General features: G+C 40.9%; 1 protein-coding gene and 1 pseudogene across 2 annotated transcripts in view; both read left to right on the forward strand.

Moving 5' to 3' along the window:
• Positions 1-27,553, forward strand: part of LOC309839306 (uncharacterized protein C1orf21) — a 225,342-nt gene that overhangs the window by 159,163 nt on the left and 38,626 nt on the right. The gene's annotated exons all lie outside the window — the stretch shown is intronic.
• Positions 272-1,543, forward strand: LOC309834016 (geranylgeranyl transferase type-2 subunit beta-like; annotated as a pseudogene). The gene is made up of 2 exons: positions 272-676; positions 869-1,543. The product of its transcript is annotated as a geranylgeranyl transferase type-2 subunit beta-like (transcript).

Consider the following 27,553-nt stretch of genomic DNA (forward strand, 5'->3'; position numbering starts at 1 on the left):
TAACCTAAATCCCCAATATTACCTAATGGTTACTTGATAATTTATCCATATAATGAAATAAATGAAATAGTGTAAGCCATTAAAAATCATTTGTTCAAGGAATGTTATTTACATAATTCCAATTTTGTAGATAAACAGAAGAGAGAGAGAAAAAAACAGAAACAAAGAGATGTAAAACCAACAAAGAAAATATTCCAAATTGTTAAGGCACTTGGTAGGGCAAGGTATTTATTTCCTACAATGAAAATGTTACCTCTTTTCGGTCTCAGACATGGGCACACCGCAGAAGGATGTTATTATCAAGTCAGATGCACCCGACACCCTGTTAGTGGAGAAGCATGCAGATTATATAGCATCCTGTGGCTCAGAGAAAGATGATTATGAATACTGTGTGTCTGAATATTTGAGGATGAGTGGCATCTATACTGTAATGGATCTCACGGGACAGCTACCTCGCATGAATAGAGAAGAAATTCTGACATTTATTAAGTCTTGTCAACACGAGTGTGGTGGAATAAGTGCTAGTGTTGGACATGATCCTCATCTTTCGTACACTCTTAGCGCTGTCCAGATTCTTACTCTCTATGATAGTAGTAATGTTATTGATGTAAATAAAGTTGTGGAGTATGTTCAGAGTCTACAGAAAGAAGATGGTTCTTTCACTGGAGATATTTGGGGTCCCACTAAGCAGCTGGTCTAACTGGAGTTAATGGTCTGCTGGAAGTTCCAGCATGCACTGTGCTAGTTATATCAGCGTACAGGAGTACTGGAACAGAGGGGGCCAGTCTAAAAGATAAGGGCTGAATACAGTGCAGGCAGGAGAGACCAGCTGCTTCATGGGATGTGAAAATCTACTTTTATATAATAGGGAGAAATCGACACAAGATTCTCCTTTTGTGCGGTGGCAACTTTGGCTCTATTGGGGAAGCTGGATGCTATTAATGTGGAAAAGGCAATCGAGTTTGTTTTATCCTGTATGAACTTTGATGGTGGATTTGGTTGCAGGCCAGGTTCTGAATCCCATGCTGGGCAGGATTCCTGGCTATTACTAGTCAGTCGCTTCGAGTAAATTCTGATTTACTTGGTTGGTGGCTTTGTGAACGACAGCTTCCATCAGGTGGACTCAATGGAAGGCCAGAGAAGTTACCAGATGTATGCTATTCTTGGTGGGTGTTGGCTTCCCTAAAGATAATTGGAAGGCTTCATTAGATTGACAGAGAGAAACTGCGCAGTTTCATTTTAGCACGTCAAGATGAAGAAACGGGAGGATTTGCGGACAGGCCAGGAGATATGGTAGATCCTCTTCATACTCTATTTGGAATTGCTGGATTGTCACTTTTGGGAGAAGAACAGATTAAACCTGTTAGCCCTGTTTTTTGCATGCCTGAAGAAATACTTCGGAGTGAATGTTCAGCCTGAACTAGTGAGCTAGATTAGACCCCTTGATGCAAAAGTTGCTTAGTGTAGTTTTACTGTTTTAACATTTCAGTATTTGAAGTGCTTAACAAACTTAATGGCTGCCATGTTAATATTTTGTACATGAATTGTGTTGATTTTAATAAATTATATAATTATACATATTGTAAATTAGAGACCTTTATTGTATCTTCAGCTTTCCGTTTTCTTCTGGAATGCTGTTATTCTGAGCGTTAATATTTTGTTTATGCTTCAATGTATTTATCTTGTTTGTCTCCATAACAGCAAACTGAGTTGAACTCTATTTAGCTGATGAAGTCTTGTGTTCTGATTTTCCCTTGATATGTTATATATAACTATAGTTAACATAAATTGGTCTTTGTCAATGAGAATGTTAACTGATAAAGAATTGATGAACCCCATAGGAATTAAAAGATGAAAAAAAATAAAGGGCTGAAATTTGGGAATATTTCAAAAAAAGAAAAGAAAATGTTACTTTGGTTATCAGAAAAACAACAGCAATGACGTATTTGATATTTGTATCAAAAGTAAGATAGACATTTTTATCATTTGGCCTAGAGAAGGGACATACCTGTTCAGGAAAGTTGTTTCCATATATTCCTGGCATATTAGTTTAAAAGGATTAAATTAGTGAATCCATCTCTAAAGATCTAGGTCCATGCCTGGTACTCATCATAGTACTTAGAAAATGTCCACTGTACATTCAGATCTCAAATCTCTATTCATACATGTGCAGAGAGCCCAAAGGCTGCTGTGTATATCTCCTTGATTCTTCATGCAATCTGGATGTGACTTTTCACAGGTACCAGGATGAAGGAAGATGTATTTTATTATTTTAGGTTAGGAAAGAACAGTTAACTTTAAAAATAAATCCAAGAGAAATAAACTAATGCCATTTTTTTTCTTGAGAATGACTGCTGGATTTCTATTAATAATCCTAGGCTCAGTAGTTATTTCACAGTCTGTCTTTAAATAAATTTTTATTTTAAAAAACTATTCATAGTTTAGAATTCACAAACATGACATCCTGCTGTTTATTCTTAAATCAGTGCCCGTTTACTGTTTGCCTGGCTCTGTGCTACACACTCTAAAGGCGCTATCTTATCTTCACAATCCTATGTTTATGGTTTTTACTCCTCTTTTCAGAAATAGAGGTTTCAAAGTCAAGTTAATAAGTGATGCCTTTGAACCTGTCTGCTTAACCGGGCTATCATGCGTCATTCATTCATTCATTTATTCACTCATCCAGTGAATAAAACACATCAATTCAAGGAAGTCCGTGTAAAGCAAAGATTTTTAAACTTTATGGTCCACTTCCTTTGTATCATAATTTATAAAATAATATCTATGTATAATAAAAATTATGAACAGTCCCTTAATCATTTCTTGTAACTTAAATTGGCCTATAATAAATTCTTTAAATTGTGATGGTTGGAAATGGACACAAAAATTGAAGCTTTTTTATTGTTTACTATTAAATTCAAAAGTGTATGTTATGTGTGTGTGTCTAAGAACAACATAAACATTTTTTCTAACTCTGGAGACTGCGACCTCTAGCTAAAGAGTAGTCTTCTCCACCAACCCCCCACTCTCTATTATCCTGTTGTATTTTCTTCTTACTACTTCTCACTACCTGACTTGATATTATCCATGTGTTTGCTCATTTGCATTGCCCCTTGCTTCACTACAATGAAAGTTCTGTTAGGGCACCAGGTTTTTGTCTTTTTTTTTTTCCCGTACTTGCTCAGAGCTACTCGGTTCCATTTATGCAGAATCAATGAATGAATAGATGGATGAATGAATTTCTCTGCCTCCATCTGCTATGTTGGAGCAGAGGACTCCCCCCACCCCCACCATTTTGAGGTTTCTAAGCTGTACCAGGGCTTTCCAGGAGATACCTGATGGGTGACTTTTCCCAACACTACCATGTGGCAGCACCATTCCCCCTACCCCTCACTCTGCTCTGACTTCCTGTGGAACCTGCTGCTGGAGCCCTAAACCCAGGAAGCCATGAGTGCCAGGCAAAGCCCCCATGAGCTGCTGCTGCTTCCTGCACCTACACAGCCCCTCAGGGCCCAAGCGGAGGGCACTGATGTCCACAGCCAGAGGCTGCTTCTTTCATTATGGAAGAATCCTCACCAAAGTCCACCATTTCGTGGAACTGTGCTGTGAGTCTTCTCTGCTGGTGTGGGAATGAGCGCACACACACTCACACCCACATTGCAGAGACACCTGTTACCTTCCTATCCCAAAGTTCTGGACCAGAGCCACCTTGTGCTCCTGAATTCTTTCAGGTTCTGGTGAAACCTCCCTTTCTATTTTTATCCCTAGGGCAGGGATTGGGACTAAGGGGAGAGATTATTGTGAGGCGGGGTGGGAGGCTTGACTCAATCAGAAGTCCTGAGTGAGGAAAAATTCATCACAGCTCCACTTTAACACTGAGGCATTAGCTAACAAGCCTCCGGCAGGAGAAATAACTTCCCTGCAGGCCACGTGGTACCTCCTACAGATTGTCACTGTGTGGAACGGCCCGCTGACCCTCCAGGCCATCTGGATACAATGGACCCCTGAGATGAACTCACTTTAGCCCCGGCTAGGACGGCTGCTAGAGGGAGATAAAGCTTAGCTGCTTCCTTTCTGCTTCATTTTGGACTGTACTCTAGAACGATATGTAAGAGATGGTATTTCTTATTAATAATTGCCCACTCCACTCCTTCACTCCCCAACACACACACACACACACACACACACACACACACACAGACATTCACAGTGTTCACCACAGTATATATTCTCACGGAGTTTTATTTGGCTTCTTGGACAAATAAACCAAGGCAGGTGAGAGCTGGATAAGCCGTGGGGTAGGTCAGCCACAGTGGTAGGATTTGAGTCTCCCGACCTAAGGAAAGGAACATGCAGTGCCTGTTGACAGGCATGACCTTGTTCCATGCATGCGTCTTGCAACTTAAAGCGTATCCAGAAACCTGTTCTAGCTTCCAGCGCAGAGAGTCACAGAGCCTCTGCTAGTAAAGGAGGCTTTGTTCTAAGAAGGCTGGTGCCTCTCGTGGATCTGGGCAGAGGGGAGGGCAGGGGCCTTCTGCCAGAGGCTAGGCCAACCCAAAGAAAGGGAATCGGGGGGCTATACCCCCTATTTATTTAAAGAAAACAAGAAAGAAGGAACCTTCCACCATCACCACCACTGTGACCACTGCTCACTATTTTTTCAGGTTTGTGTACCCATATAATGCTTTTAACCGGAAAAGGCTATTATGTTTTATTTTGAAACAATTTAGTATGTTGAAGAAGATGAAGGAAGGCAAGACAGAACCAGCCTTAGAAATCCTGGAATAGTGACACGGCCCAACAGGACCAGACCTTTCCTATGGAGAAAAACCATACTCCATGCTTTGTAAAAACATGGTCCTTACTATTAAGGAGGATGACTATAATATTAGAAAGGAAGAGATGAATGGAAGACTGTCTTGGCTTAGAAAATCTATTTCTTTTTTTTGTTCAACTGAGTCACTGTGATAAAAGTGGCCTGAGCATCACAAGATTTGCTAACCTTTTGTCATCTCCCCTCCCACTCTGTTCCCAAAAATGTTAGTGGGTTTTTTTTCTATCAGCCTTTCTCTTGCTTCAAACAGTAGCTTCTCCTCATAGACAAACATTACATCAGTTTATGAATTATCACTGATTTTTTTTTTTTGGCATGTATATGAGCTGCCCTCTGCTCCCATCTTTGCAGTATCCAATTGGAATTCTTAACCAAATGCCTTGGCCCCCTGACTCTCAAGAATGTCAGTTTGGGGGTCATGAATTGATCTATTATTGTTCTTATAGTATTGAGTTAGCCTAAGAAGCCCCATTTGCAACATCATTCCCGTGCAGTTTTAATCTCCACTTAGGAAGTATTTAGATTAATTCTGGTGCTCATTGATTATATATTAGTTTGGATTATTTTAAAGTAATTTTGTTTTAACTTTAAAAAACCACCACCAGTAGCTTGGCAGTACTACCACAGAATGTTCTGAGTGAGGAACATTGTTTTCAATAACCCCACTGTGATTTGGGTCCAGCCATTCACTCATGAAGTGGGGAATGGCAGTGGAACTTCACCAACGTGCAGTTGTCCTAAAAGGACATCAGGATAAGCCCGTTTGTTAAACGAATTCAGGCATAGGTCTATATACAAAACCTAACACATGTCCTGCTTTACCCGCTTGGTTTTCGGAATGCTAAGAGCTAAGGGCCGCTGGCTGCAGTGCCCAGGTCCAGCTTTCTCAGGGCCAGGCCGTTCCAGCCCATTTCCTGTCTCCTCTTCCTTCCCTTCTCACTAATTCATTAGCAGTCATTAAAGTGGAAGCTTAGCTTACAGTTTTCACCTTAGCTTTCTGTTTTCCTCTTCAGCTACCATTTCACAGCTTCCCCAACACTCACCAATAAGAAACTTTCAGCACGTGTGTCGCAGAACACAGTCCTTAACGTTCATCGATAAATGATTTCTGTGGCCCTGATTTGTGTGAATAATGACTGCTAATTTCACTCAGGCTCACCAAACATTTGATCTTGGCAAGGTGACAAGTTGTAGATTTTTTCTTTTATTTCCTGGGATAGCCACTAGGATTTTTTTTTTTAACATCCATTTTCTATGCCAGGAATTCCAAAGTCAAAATATACAGAAGCATCTAGCAGGAAGACAGTCTGAGGTCAAGTGTAACCATCTACTACAGTACAGGGACCTCTCTCCAGTACCCCCAACACAGGGTCCTTTGGCGGCCAACTGCCACCCCTGTGAGGGGAGAAAACTCCCAATCACCAGGCTGTACACTCTGGTTGCTGGGTTGTCAGATGCTTTGTGTGAGCTGAGGCCAGGATCTTAAGCTCTCTGTTTCTTCATATGAAATGGTGACTGTAATAATAGCAGTTATTTCCTCATAGAATTGTTGAGTGTGTTAAATCAATTAACACACATAAAACCTGTGGACAGTTCCTGGCAAGAGCTAGTGCACAATCACTGCTTGTGGGTAATGCTGCCTCTGTAGGTGGAACCCTGGAGTAGCAGAGAGAGGAGGGGTGAGAGTCAGTCTGACTGGTGAGAGCTCAGACTCTGCCAGTACCTAGTTCTGTGAACATGCTTAATATTTTCTGAGCTTGGATTTCCTTCTGTGTAACATGTGGATAAGGAGTCCCTGGCACGTACTTGATGTAGCAGGCAGTCAGTCAAATGCCAAGTGCTTTAAAGGGTTAGCGAGAATTCATGTAAGTTGCCTGATACAGGGTAGACATACATTAAACAATCACGATTCGTCACATTTCCTGCTTAGTTGAAGAGGCCAAAAAAGAAGGTTCTGTTTGCTTTGCCTTAGGAGACAGTATAGCACTGTGCTTGTCACATTAGTGCCTAATAGATATTGGAGTATTTTGCTCAAAGGAGTAAATAAAGGAGAATAAAGATGAAATTGAAGAGTAATTCAGGTTTGGAGCTTCTAAGAACCGAAGAAAGGACGTGAAAGATTTTTGCAAACCTAGAAATGAAAAACCTGTTACATTAACCTATTAGAATGTATAAGATTCTCTGATGTGTATAAGCTCAGAGTTTCTAGTAATATTTCTCTTCAATGATAGCAAAGCTACACTGGTTCATGCGAGCCAAAAGAAAAGGCAGATTAGAATACTTTTAAGGAAATTCAGGCTTTTTCCTTTCAAGTATTACAGTAACCCCCCTTTCTGGAGAATCCAGCTGAAAGAGTCTTTGTTAGGTGTCTTTTCTGCAGGCAAAGGAGATCCCAGCTGGTGCAACCAACCTCTTCCCCACCATCAACTCCAGACACCCCAGACCAACAAGTCATGACCTCCAGAATCCTCAAATATAATGCTGTGATCCCTGACTCCTCTAAAAGGAGCCAGTTCCTGGCAAAGATGCCCCCGTGACATTAATTGTTCTCTTTACCTTGAATGATCTTTGACTGTAGATTAAAGAGATGGTGACTAAGGGCAGCTTTTACATTGCCTGTTTTAATGAATAAACGGGAATTATTTTTAATTAGTGCTTCAGTTGTCTATGTAAACGATGCCCTCTGATTTGCTTAAGGGCCTTTTGAAAAACGTTCATTTCCCTAATTTTGTTAAGCATGGCTTGTTTGCAATGCTACTTTTGTTCTCTGTGAGAAATCTTTTAAGTAGAGATCATTTCCAGCCTTTGTGGACTAATCCAATTTTAGTGGAGATCATCTCGACAAGAACATTTACCATATTTAGAATACATTGCCGGGCAGTGGGTTTGCCTAGTCCAAGGGGAGTCTACCAGTGCAGAACAAGAAGGCACTTTCATGTAAGTCAGAGCTGCCTCCATCTCCCAACCCTCTGCTCTCCTCAAAGACACATGAGTGCGCCCCCCAATTTCCATGGCTGCAGGGGTAGGGAGTGCAGATCCGCGGTAAACCTTGCCAAACCACCTTGAGCAGGGCTATGCTATAGGCCCTTGGTCTGATAAGATGTTACCCAGGTGACAGCACACATTCCATGACAAGATGAAGCCACAGTTTGGCATTTTGGGATCAATAGATGTGAGTTAGTTATAGGACCTAATCAGATCACTTGTCTTAGCCCCAATATCATATTCAAAATGTTTTCTCTCCTAAATTCTTGAAATTGCTCCCTGAGAAGTAACTTTTGGTTCCAAAAGTCCGATGTTGCCTATTAATAGATGTATTTTTAGGATGTTTTTAAATATAACACTTGGGTATTTCCCCCAGTTTCTTTTTTTAAAAAATCACCCTAGAATCAGTTTTCACCCACTAAAAGCCTTTTCGAGTTTTCTTTTTTTAGTCTATATTCCAGAATAGTAGCTTCAGAGTTGCCAACTGAAAAAGGACCTGTGTGTTGTGTATGCTGCTGGAAGCTATTTTCAAGCACAAACTAAATAGTTTTAAAATACTAGTACATGGAGTATCTCAGGTGGTTTTGTGTCTAGCAGGAAAAACCACTTGGCCTCAGTGCTCTAAAATCTGTCAGGTCTTCTGATCAGGAGCAGTAATTATCTTGAGAACCGAAAGGAAAAAAAATTACATTTGTCTTAGTAATTTCCAAGATGGTAAATAAATGGTCCTTTTAGCAAAAGGGTGTTAGGCTGTTCACTGCCAACTTTAAACCGCAGTGATAGAGTAATAGCTCTCCCTGAACTGTAGGAATGCTCCCATCAACGTGGGTAAACTCCATAGGAACTAGCCCACATTTCTGTCCATACAATTTGTCCATCAGCAAGTGTTCATTGGGTTCCTTTTGCCTAGCACTGCTCTAGCAGCTGCATAAAATATCAGAACAATTCATTTACTCCATAAGGGGGAGTGATGTGCTAGAGTTAATGAATAATTGTTATTCATTCAAAAAAATTTAAACATCCACTACTAAAATTATTTTGTGTAGAACTTGGCACAAGTCTAGAATAAATAATGTTTTAGACCACAATTGAAAGTTCAGAGAAGGATATCTATCTATACATATGCTTAATTCCTAATTGTGTGGCCTTTGGGGGTGGTTCTGCATGCTCTTTGGCCTTTTATGTGTTTAATTAACTACATCACATTTTCTATTTTAGACCTGAGCTCATGTGGCCAAAATTGTGTCAGTTCAGCACAAGCACTGCTGTGCTTGCTAACCTTCCTAATCCTGTGTATTTCCTGCATCATGATTTATTTAACAAGTATTTAGCTCATTTAGCTTAATTGTGGAGCCAAGGTAGTTGGAACTAAGATTTCCTGATTTCTAGTGTTTTGGTTCCACTAATTTGATCTTGTGCTTCCTTTAGCTCACAGATTCCATTAACTACCCCAAGACACAAGTCTTTACACCATGCGTAATGCCCTAGAGACATTTCCACCTTCTTTTGGTTTAACACCTACATCTCATTATCTTTTAATTGAGTTCTTGGACATACAAATGGAAAAGAAAATAATGGGTGATTAATGCTTCGGCCATGAATAAGAGCTAACTGTACATATAAAGAATATAACTTATTTTAAAATTTCTTCTGCAGTGAAATATTGTGTTGGTTAACAGTTACCAGGCTGAGGTTAAACAGACTTTAATTAGAAATTACAAGCCCATAGCACTACTGCATGCAAATCTAAGAACACCAAATGGACGCAAACCCTAAACTTGTTCAGCAGCACCCCCTAGCATATATAATTTTAGGCTGTCAGTCTAGGAAGCAAATTCTAGTTCTCATGTCCTATCTAAAAAGTATATGTCTTTTACACATGTCTAGTTATATTGGCGCATTCTTCACATTATTCCTGAATTGAATGTCTGAAGGTAACTATAAACAGAGGGTAGTGTAATCTAGTAGAATAATTTCTTGTGCAAATATTTTCAAAATGATTTTACTTTAACTGTGACTGTCTTCTATTCATTGTCTCTGCTTTGGTTGGCTGATGTAAAGAGATTTTTGTTTTCTTTTGGAGACAGTCATCTAGGAAGGAGGAAAAGCATAGCTGGGGGAGGTTCCTAAAGCAGATCGTGGAAATCCACAAGGTAGACGTAGTATGTTTAATTGCCTTTGGTAAGTGTTAAGAACACAGCCTCTGGAGCCAGACTCTCTGAGTTTTGTGATCTTGGGCAGGCTACTTAACCGCTCCATGACTTAGTTTCCTCCTGTGTAAAATGGGTTAATAGTAATAGTACCTGTCTCAGGGAGCTGCCACAGTTAATACACTTTGGAAACCTAGCTCCTAATGAGTGCTCAGTGATGATCGACGGTCATTGTTATCATTATTTCACCATGAATGCTTGGATGTGGTCATGATCTACAGTTTGGGCCCTGACATCAGAAAGACCTGAGTTCAAACCCTCTGAGAGTCCTTGGACAAGTTGCTGAAACTCAATTCATCACCTCTAAGTGGGCATGATAATAACAACTACTTCATAGAGTTGTCGAATTAGACAACTTATGCAAGGTGCCTACGTTAGACTAGGTAGGACAGGTGGATCATAGCTGTTACCCATTATTTCCTTCTGAAACACTGATAAAGCAACAGTTAACGAACTCTACAGAATAGCAATAATCCTCTATGACTAAGAACAGGAAAAAATACCAACATTCTGTAAGATGGAAAGCTAAGTCAGGAAACTGACTTAGCAAACCCAAGAAAGCCAGTTACACTGTAGAATGAGCAAAAGGCTCAGGAATTGCTAGCAGAGATATCTCTGGAAATGGAGGCGAAAGTGGGGCTGAAAACAAGAGGATTCATTGAAAGTCAGTGTAAAAAGCAGATTCCCAGGTCCCCTTCTACATTCCTTCCAGCCGGGCACTATTGAGGGCTAGGATGCCAAAATGAAATCAGGACTTTTAAGTGAAAGTCTGCATTCTGAATGCCAAGGTCCTTGGTTGTCTTCCCCTATCTGGCTCCCAGGGTACTGGCAAGGAGGTTTAGACTCTCCAAGATGAGATGAGATGCGCCTTCTCTGGGATCCCTACCAGCCCAAGTAAATAGATCCAAGGACGCTGCCCTTGGAGGTTATTGAGCTAAAAAGCCCTGTCATATCCCTGAAGCCCACAGTCCACATGCCCAGCCTGTGTGCACGGGACTTCCAGTCGGCGGACTAGCGTCCCACGCTTCACTGGGACAGAGAGTCAGGGATCCTAGACCATAGTCCCCCGCGGGTGCATCATAGTGGGGTGTACATGAGGCAGATCATTTGCTCGTGCCATTCAGGCCTCTTAGGTATGTTTGTTTAGGTTTTAGGATCCATTCATTGCTTCAATCCTAGCATGTTCCAAGCGTACCCCTGGATTTGTCTTCAGGTATACCTCATACCTAGCTGGCACTCAGTGACTGTCAGCTGGCATCGTTACGCATTCAGCCATCACAGGACAGAGCAAATCACCTTCCACTTGTTTCACCTACTTCCAGAATTAGAAGATATGATTTGAACATTCACCTGCTTTTATAACTCTGCCACTTGTGGAAGTTCCACAGCAGAGAGGAAGAAACCCTGGATTAAAGAACAGGTTTTTAATTCTGCCACTAATAGTATGACCTTCACGAAATCCTCTGATCTCTCTAGACCATGGTTACCACCAATCTAAAGGGGACAGATTAGACCACCTTTAGACACGGCTTCCTTGCTCCCAAATACCCCACAGTATCAGGCCAAAAAGTGTTTCAGAACAAGTCTTTGAGGCTGACCTGGTTACTTTTCAGAAGTGTACATGCATACTACTATAATTATAAAAAAATGTATCTGTAGTAATAAATAACTTTAAATCATGAAGATAAAAAGTAATAAAAAATGATCCAATATCTACCATTTCATGGGACACTAGTGCTTTATGAAAGACATTCTGTTACCCCATTTTGCAGAGAAAGTAACTGAGGCTCTAAGAATTTTTACGTACAAAATTTACAGACAGTACGTGGCACAGTCTGGATTTTGAAGATATGGCCACATCTAGAGACCCAGTTCTCCAAACCTCACCATGCACCTCTTTTCTGAACTCTGTTTCGTGCTTCCCCAGTAAGATCATTACACTCATTCTAGTTCCCTCTCAACTGCTGTCAGTTTTTAGTCTGGCTTTATTGCCTTTCCCAGGAAAGTTATATGTTTCCCCCTAAAGTTGACTGGCATTGGAATCATAAACAAATCAAGACCTACAGGCCTTTCACAAAGTTAGTTTGCTCTCGGGGCTTCCCTGGTGGCGCAGTGGTTGAGAGTTCGCCTGCCGATGCAGAGGACACGGGTTCGTGCCCCTGTCCGGGAAGATCCCACATGCCGCCGAGCGGCTAGGCCCGTGAGCCATGGCTGCTGAGCCTGCGCGTCCGGAGCCTGGGCTCCGCAACGGGAGAGGCCACAGCAGTGAGAGGCCGCGTACCGCAAAAAAAAAAACAAGAAAAAGTTAGTTTGCTCTGAGTTCTCAAAGTCCAAGGGCATTTAAAATATTCTGCCTGTGTGTGGGACTTCCCTGGTGGTCCAGTGGTTAAGACTCCTCACTTCCACTGCAGGGGGCGCAGATTCAATCCCTGGTCATCGGGGAACTAAGATCCCACAAGCTGCACTGTGTGGCCAAAGAAAAAATGTTCTGCATGTGTGAAATAACACAATGTTAAAATTTCTGCATAGCTGAACTTCTATAGGATGTGTAGTTTCTCCCAGTGCGGCCAAACTGGCAGATTCATTATTTTTCAGTGGATTATGTGACATACCAGTTGCCCTTTGAGATTGCAGACTATATAAACGTACAAGGAAATATTTTAACAGATCTTGGTACATAAATCTGTTTTCTGTTTAATGTTGATTTTGAAGTGTATAAAAATAAGGAGAGAACATAAAATAGATTTGATGAAGCAAACAGGAAAATCTTTTAAAGAAGTTTGGGGGCGGCTGGAGGTGAGAACTCCCTCCAAACTTGGCTGTGCATTTTTTTCAATTGGGTAAAAGATACTTAAAGTTAGCTATTTTAACTAATTTTAAGTGGACAGTTCAGTGGCATTAAATACACTCACATTTTTGTGCAACCATCACCATCATCTATTTCCAGAACTTTTGTCATCTCGCAAAACCGAAACTCTGTACCTGTTAAACGCTTAACTCCCCATTCTCCCCTCCCCCTAGCCCCTGGCAACAACCCTATGCTTTCTATCTCCATGAATTTGACTACTCTAGTTTGCTGTGCATTTTGTAGGTCTTACGTGACATGATCAGTATTATAATTAAGAGAGTAACAGCTGACGTGTGCTGGTACCCAAAAGGTTTATGGTGAAAATATTTCAAAGGTATTTAGAGTGAAATGACGTATGTTAAGCTCTTTATCCTTCTTTGAAATAAGTAATGAACTATTTGTTTTGAGACTCCTGAGGTTCTTATAACTCAGCTTCTTAAAAGTGATGATGCCCATGTGCTCAGACAGGTGTTATCCCTTGCTCTTTTCTCCCGTGGGGCCCCAACCACAATTTTAGTGAAAACTACAATAAAAGCACCATTCCTTCCTCCCTTTGGTCCCCCCAGCCCCATGCCCCCGCTCCAAAGTTCATTCCTGAGATCCTCCTGCCTTTTCAGGGCCCAGCCTCATATTCTGAGTGGGATTAATGTTGCGAAACAGTGTAGCACGCAAGTAAAGGAGGACAAATGTTCATTCATTCTTTCCTAAAACAGACCTTTATTGAACACCTACCACTGTCGCTTACTGCATGCAAGGATAGACAAGACACTAGCACTGTCTTTAAGGGGCTTACATTCTATTAGGTTGAAGCATTTAGAACTCGTGTGGTAAGAAGAGATGTGTGAACAGGTAAGCCAAGGCGCCATCACAGAAGTCTGTGCCAGCAACACTGGGAGAGGAAGTGCTTCCACCCAGAAGGGTGAGGGTGTCGTCATGGTATTTTCTTTGGCCTTTTGGCCTTTCTTCACAAGGCTGTTGCAGTATACCATGCAACTTGACTTGCTTCTGCAGCTCCTGTTCATGGTGTCCAGATAGATTTGGAGTTGTCTGGAAGACACAGAAGCAGAAGACTAGGTGGTGGTTCATTCATTTGGACAGGGAAGCAGCAGCTCCCATTGCCACTTGTCTCGCATTTCCATCCTCCTCAGTCATGGAATGCAAGTGTAAGAATTTTCTAGAGCAGGGTTGAATGTCCTATTGTACATGCATTAGCTGAATTCTGTCATTCGCCTCACATTTCGTTGGAGCTGAACTTTTCTTTAGAAGGTTAAACAGAGAGCGCTAATTCATATCCAGGTTAAAGTGTTCTCTCAGAGAAAATTCCTGAATAGACAGCTGCCTGATTTGGGGGAGGGCAAGTAGAGCTTTCTACAAGACATGATGATAGAAACGGGTCTTGCTTAGGTGGTAATTGGAGATTGGGACCCAAGGTGACAGAACAGGGAGATAGGGATGGAGAAGGATCTCACTGCCATCAGTACAGGAAGAGGTCGTATGCTGTGGAGAGGGCCATGGCATTGTCCTAAGAAAGCCAAGAATTTAGGTCCTCTTAACCCAATTTTTAAAAAGTAGCATGATGACACTCCAGTCTGGTCCATCTAAAACATTCCCCTGGATTGGGGTTTCCTCTTGACCACATATAAAGTGTATTTATTTTAGGGGGAAAATACACACACATACACACACATGCATACACACACACAGTGCTGGTAAACCAGGTCTCTGGGTGAAAAAAGTCCTGATTTATACCATTTGTGAATTTCCATAGTGTAAATACACCCACAAAGGCTGATTTCAAACCACCAGCAGTTCACTCACAGAATTCCTGAATATTTAACAGTTGGCACTCCCTAGTAAGAGCCAGCTCCAGCATACCACTGGATGTGTGTATTATGTGCGTAAATAACCATTTTCAAAAATTTAAGTTTGAGTGCCTTTGGACAGGCACTCACTGATGGCTGTTCTTACCAGTGGTACCTGCTCCCTCTGTTCCCTCTTGTTTACTCAAGGCCTCCCTCCCCTCTCATTACTTGCCTGGCCTTGACTTGCTTTGGTCTGGGAGGTGCAGATGCTGTTTCTCAGTCACGGCCGTGGGAGGATTGCCAAGGTTCTTGCCTATGTCTTTAAAATTGTATGTGCCTTCCAGGCCTGTGTCTCATCTTTAGGTATTAGAACATAAAGGGGAAGTTTGAGGTTGCGTGAGCTACTGTTACTCCCACCTTCTTTAATTCATATAGATTTGGCTTTTTTAAGAATGTGAAATACTTATTGAAAGATGTATACGCGGAGTTCTTATCCCCTTTCAGCCAATAACACTCTGACCTTGGGCAACTTATAAAATATTGGTTCACATTTGAGATTTTATGTCAGTATCCCATAAAGTCTTTAATGCAGGAAACCTTGGATTTTGGTCAAAGATATCCTTTAAATCGCCTTCACATGGTGTTTCCACAGTGCTGTGGTATATGCCAGGGTACAAACAGGGTTGTTTGTTTTGTTTTTTAAATTATACTTCAGAAAAGTGATGCCACCTTGTATTTGAGTCACGTGGTACAGGGCTCTCTTGTTGTAAACGCCAAGTTTGAGAGAGACATATTAGCCTAAAACACTTGACTTTATTAGTTAGGGATCACTTTAGATGCTTTTAGAGATCTTCTGACAGAATCAGTTTTGCTTCTAAGTGAGAAAAAAATCACTGTGTCATTGTAAACAACCTTTTAAAATTTATTTATTTTAATTTATTTATTTTTGGCTGCGTTGGGTCTTCATTGCTGCACGCGGGCTTTCTCTAGTTGCAGTGAGCTGGGGCTACTCTCTGTTGTGGTGCGCGGGCTTCCCGTTGCGGTGGCTTCTCTTGTTGCAGAGCACGGACTCTAGGCATGCGGGCTCAGTAGTTGTGGCTCGCGGGCTCTAGAGCGCAGGCTCAGTAGTTGTGGTGCACGGGCTTAGTTGCCCCACGGCATGTGGGATCTTCCTGGGCCAGGGCTCGAACCTGTGTCTCCTGCATTGGCAGGCGGATTCTTAACCACTGTGCCACCAAGGGAAGCCCTGTAAACAACCTTTTAACAGTGATTTTGACAGAACCATGCAGTAAGTGGTGAACAATGTGGCGATCACCACTCCTAAATGTTTATTTATGGCTTGGAATTAAATTTCCAAGGCAACAGCATACAAAAATTCAAAATGCATTTTATTTCAAACAAATTAGAAGTGAAGATGGAAACATTAGAAGACTCAAAAAGTTAGTGACTCTGATTGTGAAAACACCGATGTCCGATGCACCTGAAAAGTTTAAATTAATTCCTGAGATATTAGTGTGAAAAAAGTAGTATTTCTAAATTAATATGATTTTTTACACAGAATGTGATTTTAAATATATATGTGTAGCCGAATTAATAAATTATATATTACAAGTAGTCACCTGAAGGTTCCAACCACATACCTAAAGATTATAAATTTAAGCTTCCAAGACACATTTCTGAGGATATTTTAATTGGAAGAACGGGGATCACCTTGTATTTAGGCCTGTATTGTTCATTAAAGCTCTTAAACATGTATTTTAACATATTTTTCTCCCATTGCCAGTTACCTTTTTTTCCCTAATACTCAGATAGGGAAAGATTTTCACCTAAATAAGAGGCTAAGAATGAGGGAACAAGCAAACTGGCTCTTAAGACTTATTTGTGGGACTTCCCTGGTGGTCCAGTGGTTAAGACTCTGCGCTTCCACTGCAAGGGGGGTGAGTTCGATTCCTGGTTGGGGAACTAAGATCCCGCATGCAGCACGGCCAAAAAAAAAAAAAAATTTTTTTTTCTTTAAAAAGACTTATTTGCCTAGGAGGATCTAGAGAGTGAGAAGAATGGAGAAAATAGATCGAACACTCAGAAACCATTTTACATAAGGTAGACTTAGTAAACTAAGGCTTATTTGCACCATTAATAAACCCTAATTTGAAAGCCTCATAATAAAAGAACCTCAGAGAGATATGAAATGACAGCAGCTGGGGACATAGGTCGCTTGTTCTTACCTTTTCTCCCCAGCTTGGTGGCAGGCTGCCGAAGGGGGCCCAGTCCCATCATGGTCCCACGTCAATAGCAAGTGCGTGGCTCTGACGTTTGATGGGAATGGACACCCAAGTTGAGGGCAAATGTGGAGAAGGATCAAAATGAGAGCTTCTCTAGAAAGCTTCCGAAAGACTGAGAAGATAAGCAAATAAAGACAGTCATGGTCAAACACACTCCTTTTTAAAGCATCTCAGGATCAATTCTATTTGTGACATTTAGAATGAAGATATTTCTAGCGGCACATTTCTCCAAAAGGAAAAAAAAAAAAAAAGGATGTGCTTATTACTCTTTATTGCCCTAAGTACCATATTTCAATTTTAAAGAGCTTTTTCAATCCAGATGCTAGCTGCGACCAATCATTCTTTTCCTAGCTCTGGGCTAAAAGTACGTCAATTAATGGAACACCAGCTTTGATTATTGACTGTCAAGTCTGTGTATAAAAATCTAGTGACTGTGTCCACGTTGTAAAATAATCGTACCATGGCAGAACTAATGCTTATAGTAGCAAGACAGCTGGGGGTACTATTGAAACAACGACTTGCCCTCATTTCCTCTGACTTCTGGTGGAAAGAGGTTACAGAAGGGTAAAGGAGAGAGTGTACGGGCTGGGAGCTAAATTTAGAATTAGCCAGGATTCATCATAGAAGTGAAGGAAGAGATAATAAATGAAAAAAAGAAATCAGTTCTTTTCCACCAATCAGAAACTTAAAACATCTGTATGCGAAAACATAAAAAGATTTTTTAAGCATACTTTAAAAAAGTCATAAAGGCCAAAACAGTGAGAGGCCTGCATACCACAAAAAACAAACCAAAAAAAGGCATAATACATGCAACAGAGAATTTCTATTGAAATTCTAAAGAAATTCATACAAAGAGTTCATAGGCAGAAGAGTAAAAGATGTTGTGGTCTCTATTGCTTCTCTTCCCCCAGCAAGCCCCCTGACTCCTGCTAAGAGACCCCACCCCACTTTCCTAGTGGTCGGCACCCAGGAAAGGCAGGCTCAGCAGTGTTTCCTTGGGATCCTTGTAACTGGAGCTAACAGGGGTCCCTCTTGCCTGTTGGGTCACAGAGTTGGAAGGATTGAATCTGGGGTTGCCATAGGGTCTTTCTTCTTTTTAATTTTTATTGGAGTATAGTTGATTTACAGTGTTGTGTTAGTTTCTGCTGTAGAGCAGAGTGAATCAGGTATACATATACATATATCTACTCTTTTTAAGATTCTCTTCTCATATAGGTCATTGCAGAGTGCCATAGGGTCTTGAAAAATGAAACCAAGGTGGTAAGCAAAGATGAGAGCCAGGGAGAGAGGGAGCATTGCTTGACCACCTAGATCCCTTTCGGTCTGAGGTCAGATTCACCCCTGTGAAGTAAGCCAGTAAATTCTGGGCCTTCAGACAGGTGTTCTGTCCGTCTGTAGTACTTCTCTGCCATCCCTCTGATACAGATGTGACCCCACTCTCATCTGCCTTTGCTCCTACATGAATGTCGCTTAGGATCCACATGGATAGACTACGTGTAATAAGTAAAGGATTTATCTGAAAAATAATTGCATTCTAATATACCCATTCAGAAAGACAGCACTGTCTCCTAATTTATTCTGATTCTTTAGGACATCTAGGAACAGGCCCTCAAGCTTCCGTTTCATTCCCTTCCAGAAAAATGCACCACTGCCCAGATCATTTCTGCATTAACAGACGTGTCAGCTTTCCGTTGCTTGCCCAAAAAGATACCTTTACTTGAAATGTCAACCCACCCATTATGCATTTGTAGCAAGAAAGTAAAAGCACTTGTTTATATCTGTATTTCACCCTTTTAATCAGTAACCCTAAACCTCCTTTATTTCCCATTTAGTCACCACCATTTCCTGCTGTCAGCGAAGCCAAAAATCTGGCTGTCATCTTTCACTATACTTTTCCTCTTCCATCTCCTGTATACACTCAATTAACCTCAAGTCTTTTCTATTCTTATATTATCGTTTTGCATTTGGAGTTTTTTCTCAGATATTTGCAGTTGCTTCCTGAGGGCAGGGATCTCATTGGTCTTTTCTTGTTGTTACCCTCAAAGCCTAGCAAGGTGCCTAGTACAGAGTGGACACTCAGTAATTTTCTTGATAACTCTCAAATCTGTTCCCTGGTCTCTAATTCCCAGAGTAATTAGCTATCTTATCAACACTAGCATTTGGTATGCACTAGCTAGCTAGCATTTGGTATGCGCTTCCTATACAACAGGCAACCCAGTGAAGTAGGTACAACTTTTATCCCCATTTCATAGGTAAGGAAACTGAAGCACAGAGGTTACATAATCTGCTCAAGGTGACACAAGTAGAAAGTGAAGAGGAAGTCTGACTGCAGAACCCATACTCTTGTTATCTGCTGTGCTGTCCCCTGTTGTCTTGCTAGCTTCTCAGAGAATCTCTTCTGACTTACAGGGACAGCTTCCTGACCAGCTCTCTGATCCCATCTTTTTTTCAATGGAGTATAGTTGATTTACAATATTATATTAGTTTCAGGTGTATGACATAGTGATTCAGTATTTTTATAGATTATACTCCATGTAAAGCTATTATAAAGTATCGGCTATGTTCCCTGTGCTGTACGTTATACCCTTGTATCTTATTTTACACCTAGTAGTTTGTACCTCTTAATCCTCTTCCCCTATTTTCCCCCACCCCCCGAGCCCTCTCTGATTCCATCTTTGAAACACAATTCTGATGTGACAGAAGCTTCATAAACTCCTGCAGTAGTTCCACCTTATGTCAAAGGAAAATCTAAATGCCCAACATGAACCGTTCACGGGTCAGCCTGTGCCCACCTCACCACCCTATCTTTCACACAGCCTCCTGGCACCCCATGCTCTCTGTGGATCTCCCGGGCTCCATACAGCTATACATGCCTGGTTCTCTTCTCTCCCTGCCAGGTATACGTTCTTCAAGACCCAATCCTGCCTTTCCGTCTGCAGGAAGCTTCCCTGGTCTCCTCCTCTGGGTTGTGTCATTGCAAGTGCTTCCACCACGCATACTTGTATCTTCTTTTCAACTTCTATTTTTTTAAATGTCTGTTCGCTTTGTTTTTAGTAGGTGAAGATCATACTTTTGATTCCCTAGTACAGCCTGGCACATAGGTACCATTAAATAGTGAGTTAGTGAAGAATGGGCCATTGGGTTTCTCTACTATAGTTTTCTACTAGTATTTTTTAATATATGTTTCTATCCCTGTTTGACTTTTCATTGTGAGCCATGAACCTGGGTTTTGATATTTGTTTGGCCTGAGATGACTGACTGAGTTTTGCAGATGTGACAGGCTGAATAATGACCCCCCCACACACCTCCCAATTTGGCCACGCCCTAATCCCTGGAACCTGTGAATATGTTCCCCTACATGGGAAAAGGAACTTTGATAAAACTAAGGATCTTGACGTGAAGAGATTATCCTGGATTATCCCAAGGATCCTTACAAGAGGGATGCAGGAGGATAAGCATTAGAAAAAGAAGATATAAGGATGGAAGCAGAGGTCAGAGAAGAGATGCTAAGCTGCTGACTTTGAAAATGGATCAAGGAGCCATGAGTCAAGGTAAGCAGCCTCTAGAAGCTGGAAAGCAGATACTCTCCTAGAGCCTCCAGAAGCAAGAAAGACTTGAACACCGATTTTAGACTTTTGACCTCCAAATTTATGTTTTAATCTAAAAGTCTGCGGTAATTTGTTAAGCAGCAGTAGGAAACCAATATAGATTTTGTTACCTTGAAACATGGCAGTGCTGTAATAAATACCTAAAAATGTGGAAGTGACTATGAAATTGGGTAGTGGACAGAGACTAGAAGAATTTTAAAGAGCATAATAGAAAAAGCCGAGATTGCACGGAACAGCTAGTAGAAATATGGTTATTCAAGAATCTGCCGCAGGGCTTCCCTGGTGGCGCAGTGGTTGAGAGTCCACCTGCCGATGCAGGGGACACGGCTTCGTGCCCCGGTCCGGGAAGATCCCATATGCCATGGAGCGGCTGGGCCCGTGAGCCATGGCCACTGGGCCTGCGCGTCCGGAGCCTGTGCTCCACAACGGGAGAGGCCACAGCAGTGAGCGGCCTGCGTACTGGAAAAAAAAGAAAAGAAAAGAAAAGAAAAGAATCTGCTGGTGAGGGTTCAGAAGGAAATAAGGAAGATGTTATTTGAAACTGGAGAAAAGGGGGCCACTGTCATATACTAGCAAAAAGCTTAGCTGAATTGTGTCCTACAGCATTGTGGCAAGCAGAATTTATAAACAGTGAACTTGATTATTTAGCTAAGATTTCCAAGCAGAGTGTTCAAGTCACAGCCTAGTTTCTTCTTGCTGCTTATAGTAAAATGCAAAAGAAAAGAGATAAATTGAGGGAAGAGCTGTTCCTTAATCAAAAAGGAACCAGGACTTGATGATTTGGGAAATTCTCAGCCTACCCAGATTGCAAAAGACACTAAAGCTAAGAGATTCACTCTCTGGAAAGCATGCTCTGGAAAGAAAACCAAGAGTGTAGCTGAACAATGTGTTGCTAGTTTCTGGAAAGGATTAAAAAGTCAGAGCATTTAATCACACAGATGTCTCTTTGAATAGATTAGGCATGTGATTTAGGCATGAATTCCCTCAACCATCTCAGCAGAAGCCAGGAATAGAGATAGGATTATTCAGGAAAGATCTGTGGAGGAACATCCTGTGCTATGGAGTGAATACCCATGGCATACACAGGAGACCCATGAGGATCTCAAGGAAGTTATACCAACAGAAATACTGCTTCTTTGAACTGAAAACAACAGAGAGAGGGTGAAATGAAAGAAGGTTGTTGCACTCCCAAACTTCTGTAGGCAGGAAACAATCGGATAGAACAACTCAGCTGCAAACCTGTGCTACCCTTCAAGAAAAAGGAAGAAAGACTACAAAGATGGAGCCACAGGCCCAGAGGGCAGAGTCTTAAACCACAGAGGATTATTCCAAGGCCTTGAAACCTGATGAAGTTCGCACAGTTGGATTTTGACATTGCTTGGGACTGATGACTCCCTTTTCCCTTCCATTTTCTTCCTTTTTGAATAGGACCGCCTGTAGCTGTAACTTTATGTCTGTCCCACCACGTATTTTATGATCAGACACCTTGTTCTGAGTTCCACAGGTTCACAGATGGAAAGGAATTCTGCCCTAGGACAGATTATACCCAGAGTCTCATCCATATGTAATTTAGATCATTTAGGTAATGAGATAATTACATAATGGGACTTTTAAGCTGATGAAATTTAAGTAAGACTTGAGACTTGAGTTGATACTGTAATGGGCTGAGACTTAGGTACCTAGGGATGGAGTGAATGTATTTTGCATGTGGGATGGGTGTGAATCTTTGGAGCCACGGGGAACAGTGGTAGGCTGCATAATACCTCCCCACAAAGATGTCTGCATCCTAATCCATGGAACCTGTAAATATATTACCTTCATGGGAAAAGAGATTAAGGATCTTGACCTGTAAAAATTATTTTGAATTATTTGAGTAGGCTCAATATACTCACAAGGATCCTTATAAGAGTAAGGCAGGAGGGCTTCCCTGGTGGCGCAGTGGTTGAGAGTACGCCTGCCGATGCAGGGGACACGGGTTCGTGCCCCGGTCCGGGAAGATCCCACGTGCGGCGGAGCGGCTGGGCCCGTGAGCCATGGCCGCTGAGCCTGCGCGTCCGGAGCCTGTGCTCCGCAACGGGAGAGGCCGCAGCAGTGAGAGGCCCGCGTACCGCAAAAAAAAAAAAAAAAAAAAGTAAGGCAGGAGTGTCAGAGTTAGAAAAAGAAGGGGTAAGAAGCAGAGGTCATAGAGGAGAGACGATGCTTCACTGCTGCTTTGAAGATGGAGGAAGGGACCATGAGCCCAGGAATGTAGGTGAAGTCTAGGAGCTGGAAGAGGAAAGGAAACAGGTTGTTTCCTAGAGCCTCAGAAGGAAGGCAGCTCTGTGAACTGTTTTTAGACTCTTGCCCTCCAGAAATGTAAGATCATAAATTTGTGCTCTTTTAAGCCACTAAATTTGTGTTCATTTTCTATAGCAGCAATAGGAGGTTAATACACCAGGTTTTCTGGACACTGACATATTTGGAATTAAAGAGAGTTGTGGGTATGTCCAGCTAGATCAGGAAGGCTGGAGTCTGATTTGGGGCTGGCTTAGCACAGTGAATGCAAGAGAAAAGCTCATGCCTGTAGGAAAAACTGGATCATTTAAAGTTTTTGTTTTTAGCTTTGACATTTACAGTTTCTCAACTTAGGAAAACCTGCAAGATTTTGGTTTACCACAGGAAAAGGTTAGGAATTCTGCACAAATGATGGCTTTTTATTTGTTAAAATATTAAAGGCGTGATGGATGATACAGTTCTTTGTTCTAAGATTTTGTTAACTTTGATTTTGATTTTTCTGCCTATGTTTTTACCTACCAGAAAAATCTAGCATAAATCATGTTTATTTTGGGCTAGTCAGCTCTTAAATGCAATCTTTTAGGACCATAATCCATTGATAGTTGGATTCTTAAAATCTTTGGTCTTCTTATTATGGATCACAATGATTATGATTCACATTCCTATGTGTTTTGTTTTATTTGATGGGTGGAGAGGAGAAGTGAAAAATGGAAAAATCAAGAGAGGTGTAGGTGTGGGTGTCGGTGCAATTTTCCGAGTGGGGGAATAAACCACAGATTTTTGTCTCCATTCTGTCTTACTGTGTCTAGGTGGCATTTAACATAATTTATTAATGTCAGCTAACCAACTAGTTTCAGCTTTGTTTTGAAATCTAAACTCTGCATGGCATTTTGGCCCTTTCAGTAATTTCAAGAACTTTCAATAATTGTTTTCCATGTTTAGTACAAATAAGATACTTGATGGATTTACACATGAGACTGTTGAGAAAGGAAGATCACAATGGTTAATGTTAGGTAGTTCTTGATTAAGAAAATATACTTTTCAAAAAAATTAGCATTATGGTCATCATTAGGGCTATTGGTAAATATTCCAGTTCTGCTCCTTCTAATCAAAAAAGTAGGATTGTGCTTCCCTGGTGGCGCAGTGGTTGAGAGTCCGCCTGCCAGTGCAGGGGACGTGGGTTCGTGCCCCGATCTGGGAAGATCCCACATGCCGCGGAGCGGCTGGGCCCGTGAGCCATGGCCTCTGGGCCTGCACGTCCGGAGCCTGTGCTCCGCAACGGGAGAGGCCACAGCAGTGAGAGGCCTGCATACCGGAAAAAAAAAAAAGTAGGATTGTACTTTCTCCAGTCTCTTGACTACTGTGGTCCTGTGACATGCTTTGGCTGAGTATATATGAGCACTTAACCTTGCTCAACTCTATCCTCCCCGCCCCTGCCGCGGTGATTATGAGAGCACATGTGAACACATGGCCTCCACTGGCCTGAGTCCCTGAGTGATGAGGATGAGCAGAGCTCTCCTGCCAGCCTGCACTGGACATGTAGCAGGTGTAAGACATAAACTTGTATATTATTAAACTACTGATATCAGGGGTTGTTTTTTACTGCAGCATAACCTACCCTGTCCTAACTTTTCGGCATCTTAGCCAAAAACTGAATACGGTTCTTCGAAATTAGAAAAACCTGGAAATAAATCATCTTGTGGAAAACATCCTTAACTTATAATTCTCAGTGTGATTTATAACATTATAGCTTGTTTTTTTTTATTTTTTTCCACAACTCACACACACACACACACTCTCTATTTTATTTTTACAAGAGATAAACTGACACCAAGCATTGTAAATGGATGACCACAACAAAAGCAACAACGACTGCAATTATCAAACACGAAACACACACATACTGTGTCATAATATTGACATTCAGTCCAGTAATCCTCCACTGTAGCAGCTCCTTTACTTTGCAGTGAAAACTGATTTGTATATCTTTTGCCTCTGAGTCCTTGTGGGATTTTTTTTTATTCAAACAGAAAGTCACAAATAATATAATCATCCTCATCAGTTCGCTCAGTCCCATGTAATTAATTCTTTTTTCATCTTGATCTTTTGTTAGCACTTTTATGAATTCATCAGTTTTCCGTTAGAGTTCTGAAAATGCTTACTCATTCAGTTCAGCAGTAAAATCAGTTACCAGAAACCTGTACTTGTCAGAGTCTTTTCCATGAATTCCTTGAAGATGAAACCTTTTTGTAGGAACATTTTTGCAAAAGCATCAGAGTACACCCAGAACTGTCTGTAAATGACAAAAGACTTAGAAATGACCATGGTTAAACATTTGATGAAAGTTCATAATAATGCAATTGACAAGGAAATTTAGTTATTTCTAAGATACACATTTTAAAGTAATAACTAGAATTATGACTTATAACATTATACCAGAACATATAAGATTTTTAGAAATTTCATGTAATGTCTGAAACATTTATATTAACATATTTCCATACAAATAACCCAAAGAAAGTTTAGTATTAGTTGTTTTTTTGTTTCTTTGTTTTTTTATACTGCAGGTTCTTATTAGTCATCACTTTTATACACATCAGTGTATACATGTCAATCCCAATCACCCAAATCAGCACACCACCATCCCCACCCCTACCACAGTTTTCCCCCCATCGGTGTCCATATGTTTGTTCTCTACATCTGTGTCTCAACTTCTGCCCTGCAAACTGGTTCATCTGTGCCATTTTTCTAGGTTCCACATACATGCCTTAATATACGATATTTGTTTTTCTCTTTCTGACTTACTTCACTCTGTATGACAGTCTCTAGATCCCTCCACGTCTCAACAAATGACTCAATTTCATTCCTTTTTATGGCTGAGTAATATTCCATTGTATATATGTACCACAACTTCTTTATCCATTCGTCTGTCGATGGGCATTTAGGTTGCTTCCATGACCTGGCTATTTTAAATAGTGCTGCAATGAACATTGGGGTGCATGTGTCTTTTTGAATTACGGTTTTCTCTGGGTATATGCCCAGTAGTGGGATTGCCAGGTCATATGGTAATTCCATTTTTAGTTCTTTAAGGAACCTCCATACTGTTCTCCATAGTGGCTGTATCAATTTACATTCCCACCAACAGTGCAAGAGGGTTCCCTTTTCTCCACACCCTCTCCAGCATTTGTTGTTTGTAGGTTTTCTGATGATGTCCAATCTAACCTGTGTGAGGTGATACCTCACTGTAGTTTTGATTCGCATTTCTCTAATGATTAGTGATGTTGAGCAGCTTTTCATGTGCTTCTTGGCCATCTGTATGTCTTCTTTGGAGAAATGTCTATTTAGGTCGTCTGCCCATTTTTGGATTGGGTTGTTTGTTTCTTTAATATTGAGCTGCATGAGCTGTTTATATATTTTGGAGATTAATCCTTTGTCCGTTCATTCGTTTGCAAATATTTTCTCCCATTCTGAGGGTTGTCTTTTCATCTAGTTTATGGTTTCCTTTGCTGTGCAAAAATTTGAAGTTTCATTAGGTCCCATTTGTTTATTTTTGGTTTTATTTCCATTACTCTAGGAGGTGGGTCAAAAAAGATCTTGCTGTGATTTATGTCATAGAGTGTTCTTCCTATGTTTTCCTCTAAGAATTTTATAGTGTCTGGTCTTACATTTAGGTCTCGAATCCATTTTGAGTTTATTTTTGTGTATGGTGTTAGGGAGTGTTCTAATTTCATTCTTTTACATGTAGCTGTCCAGTTTTCCCAGCACTACTTATTGAGGAAACTGTCTTTTCTCCATTGTATATCTTTGCCTCCTTTGTCATAGATTAGTTGACCATAGGTGCATGGGTTTATCTCTGGGCTTTCTATCTTCTTCCATTGATCTATGTTTCTGTTTTTGTGCCCGTAGCATATTGTCTTGATTACTGTAGCTTTGTAGTATAGTCTGAAGTCAGGGAGTTTGATTCCTTCAGCTCCGTTTTTTTCTCTCGAGACTGCTTTGGCTATTTGGGGTCTTTTGTGTCTCCATACAAATTTTAAGATGATTTGTTCTACTTCCATAAAAAATGCCATAGGTAATTTGATAGGGATTGCATTGAATCTGTAGATTGCTTTGGGTAGTATAGTCATTTTCACTATATTGATTCTTCCAATCGAAGAACATGGTATATCTCTCCATCTGTTGGTATCATCTTTAATTTCTTTCATCAGTGTCTTATAATTTTCTGTATACGGGTATTTTGTCTCCCTAGGTAGGTTTATTCCTAGTATTTTATTCTTTTTGTTGTAGTGGTAAATGGGAGTGTTTCCATAATTTCTGTTTCAGATTTTTTCATCATTAGTGTATAGGAATGCAAGAGATTTCTGTGCATTAATTTTGTGCCCTACAACTTTACCAGATTCATTGATTAGCTCTAGTAGTTTTCTGGTGGCATTTTTAGGACTCTCTATGTATACTATCATGTCATATGCAAACAGTGACAGTTTTACTTCTTCTTTTCCAGTTTGTATTCCTTTTATTTCTTTTTCTTCTCTGATTGCTATGGGTAGGACTTCCAAAACTATGTTGAATAATAGTGGTGAGAGTGGACATCCTTGTCTCATTCCTGATCTTAAAGGAAATGCTTTCAGTTTTTCACCATTGAGAATGATGTTTGCTGTGGGTTTGTCATATATGGCCTTTATTATGTTGAGGTAGGTTCCCTCTATGCCC

Source organism: Grampus griseus (assembly GCF_964374135.1).
Source record: "Grampus griseus genome assembly, chromosome: 1".
In the NCBI taxonomy this organism is placed as follows: Eukaryota; Metazoa; Chordata; class Mammalia; order Artiodactyla; family Delphinidae; genus Grampus; species Grampus griseus.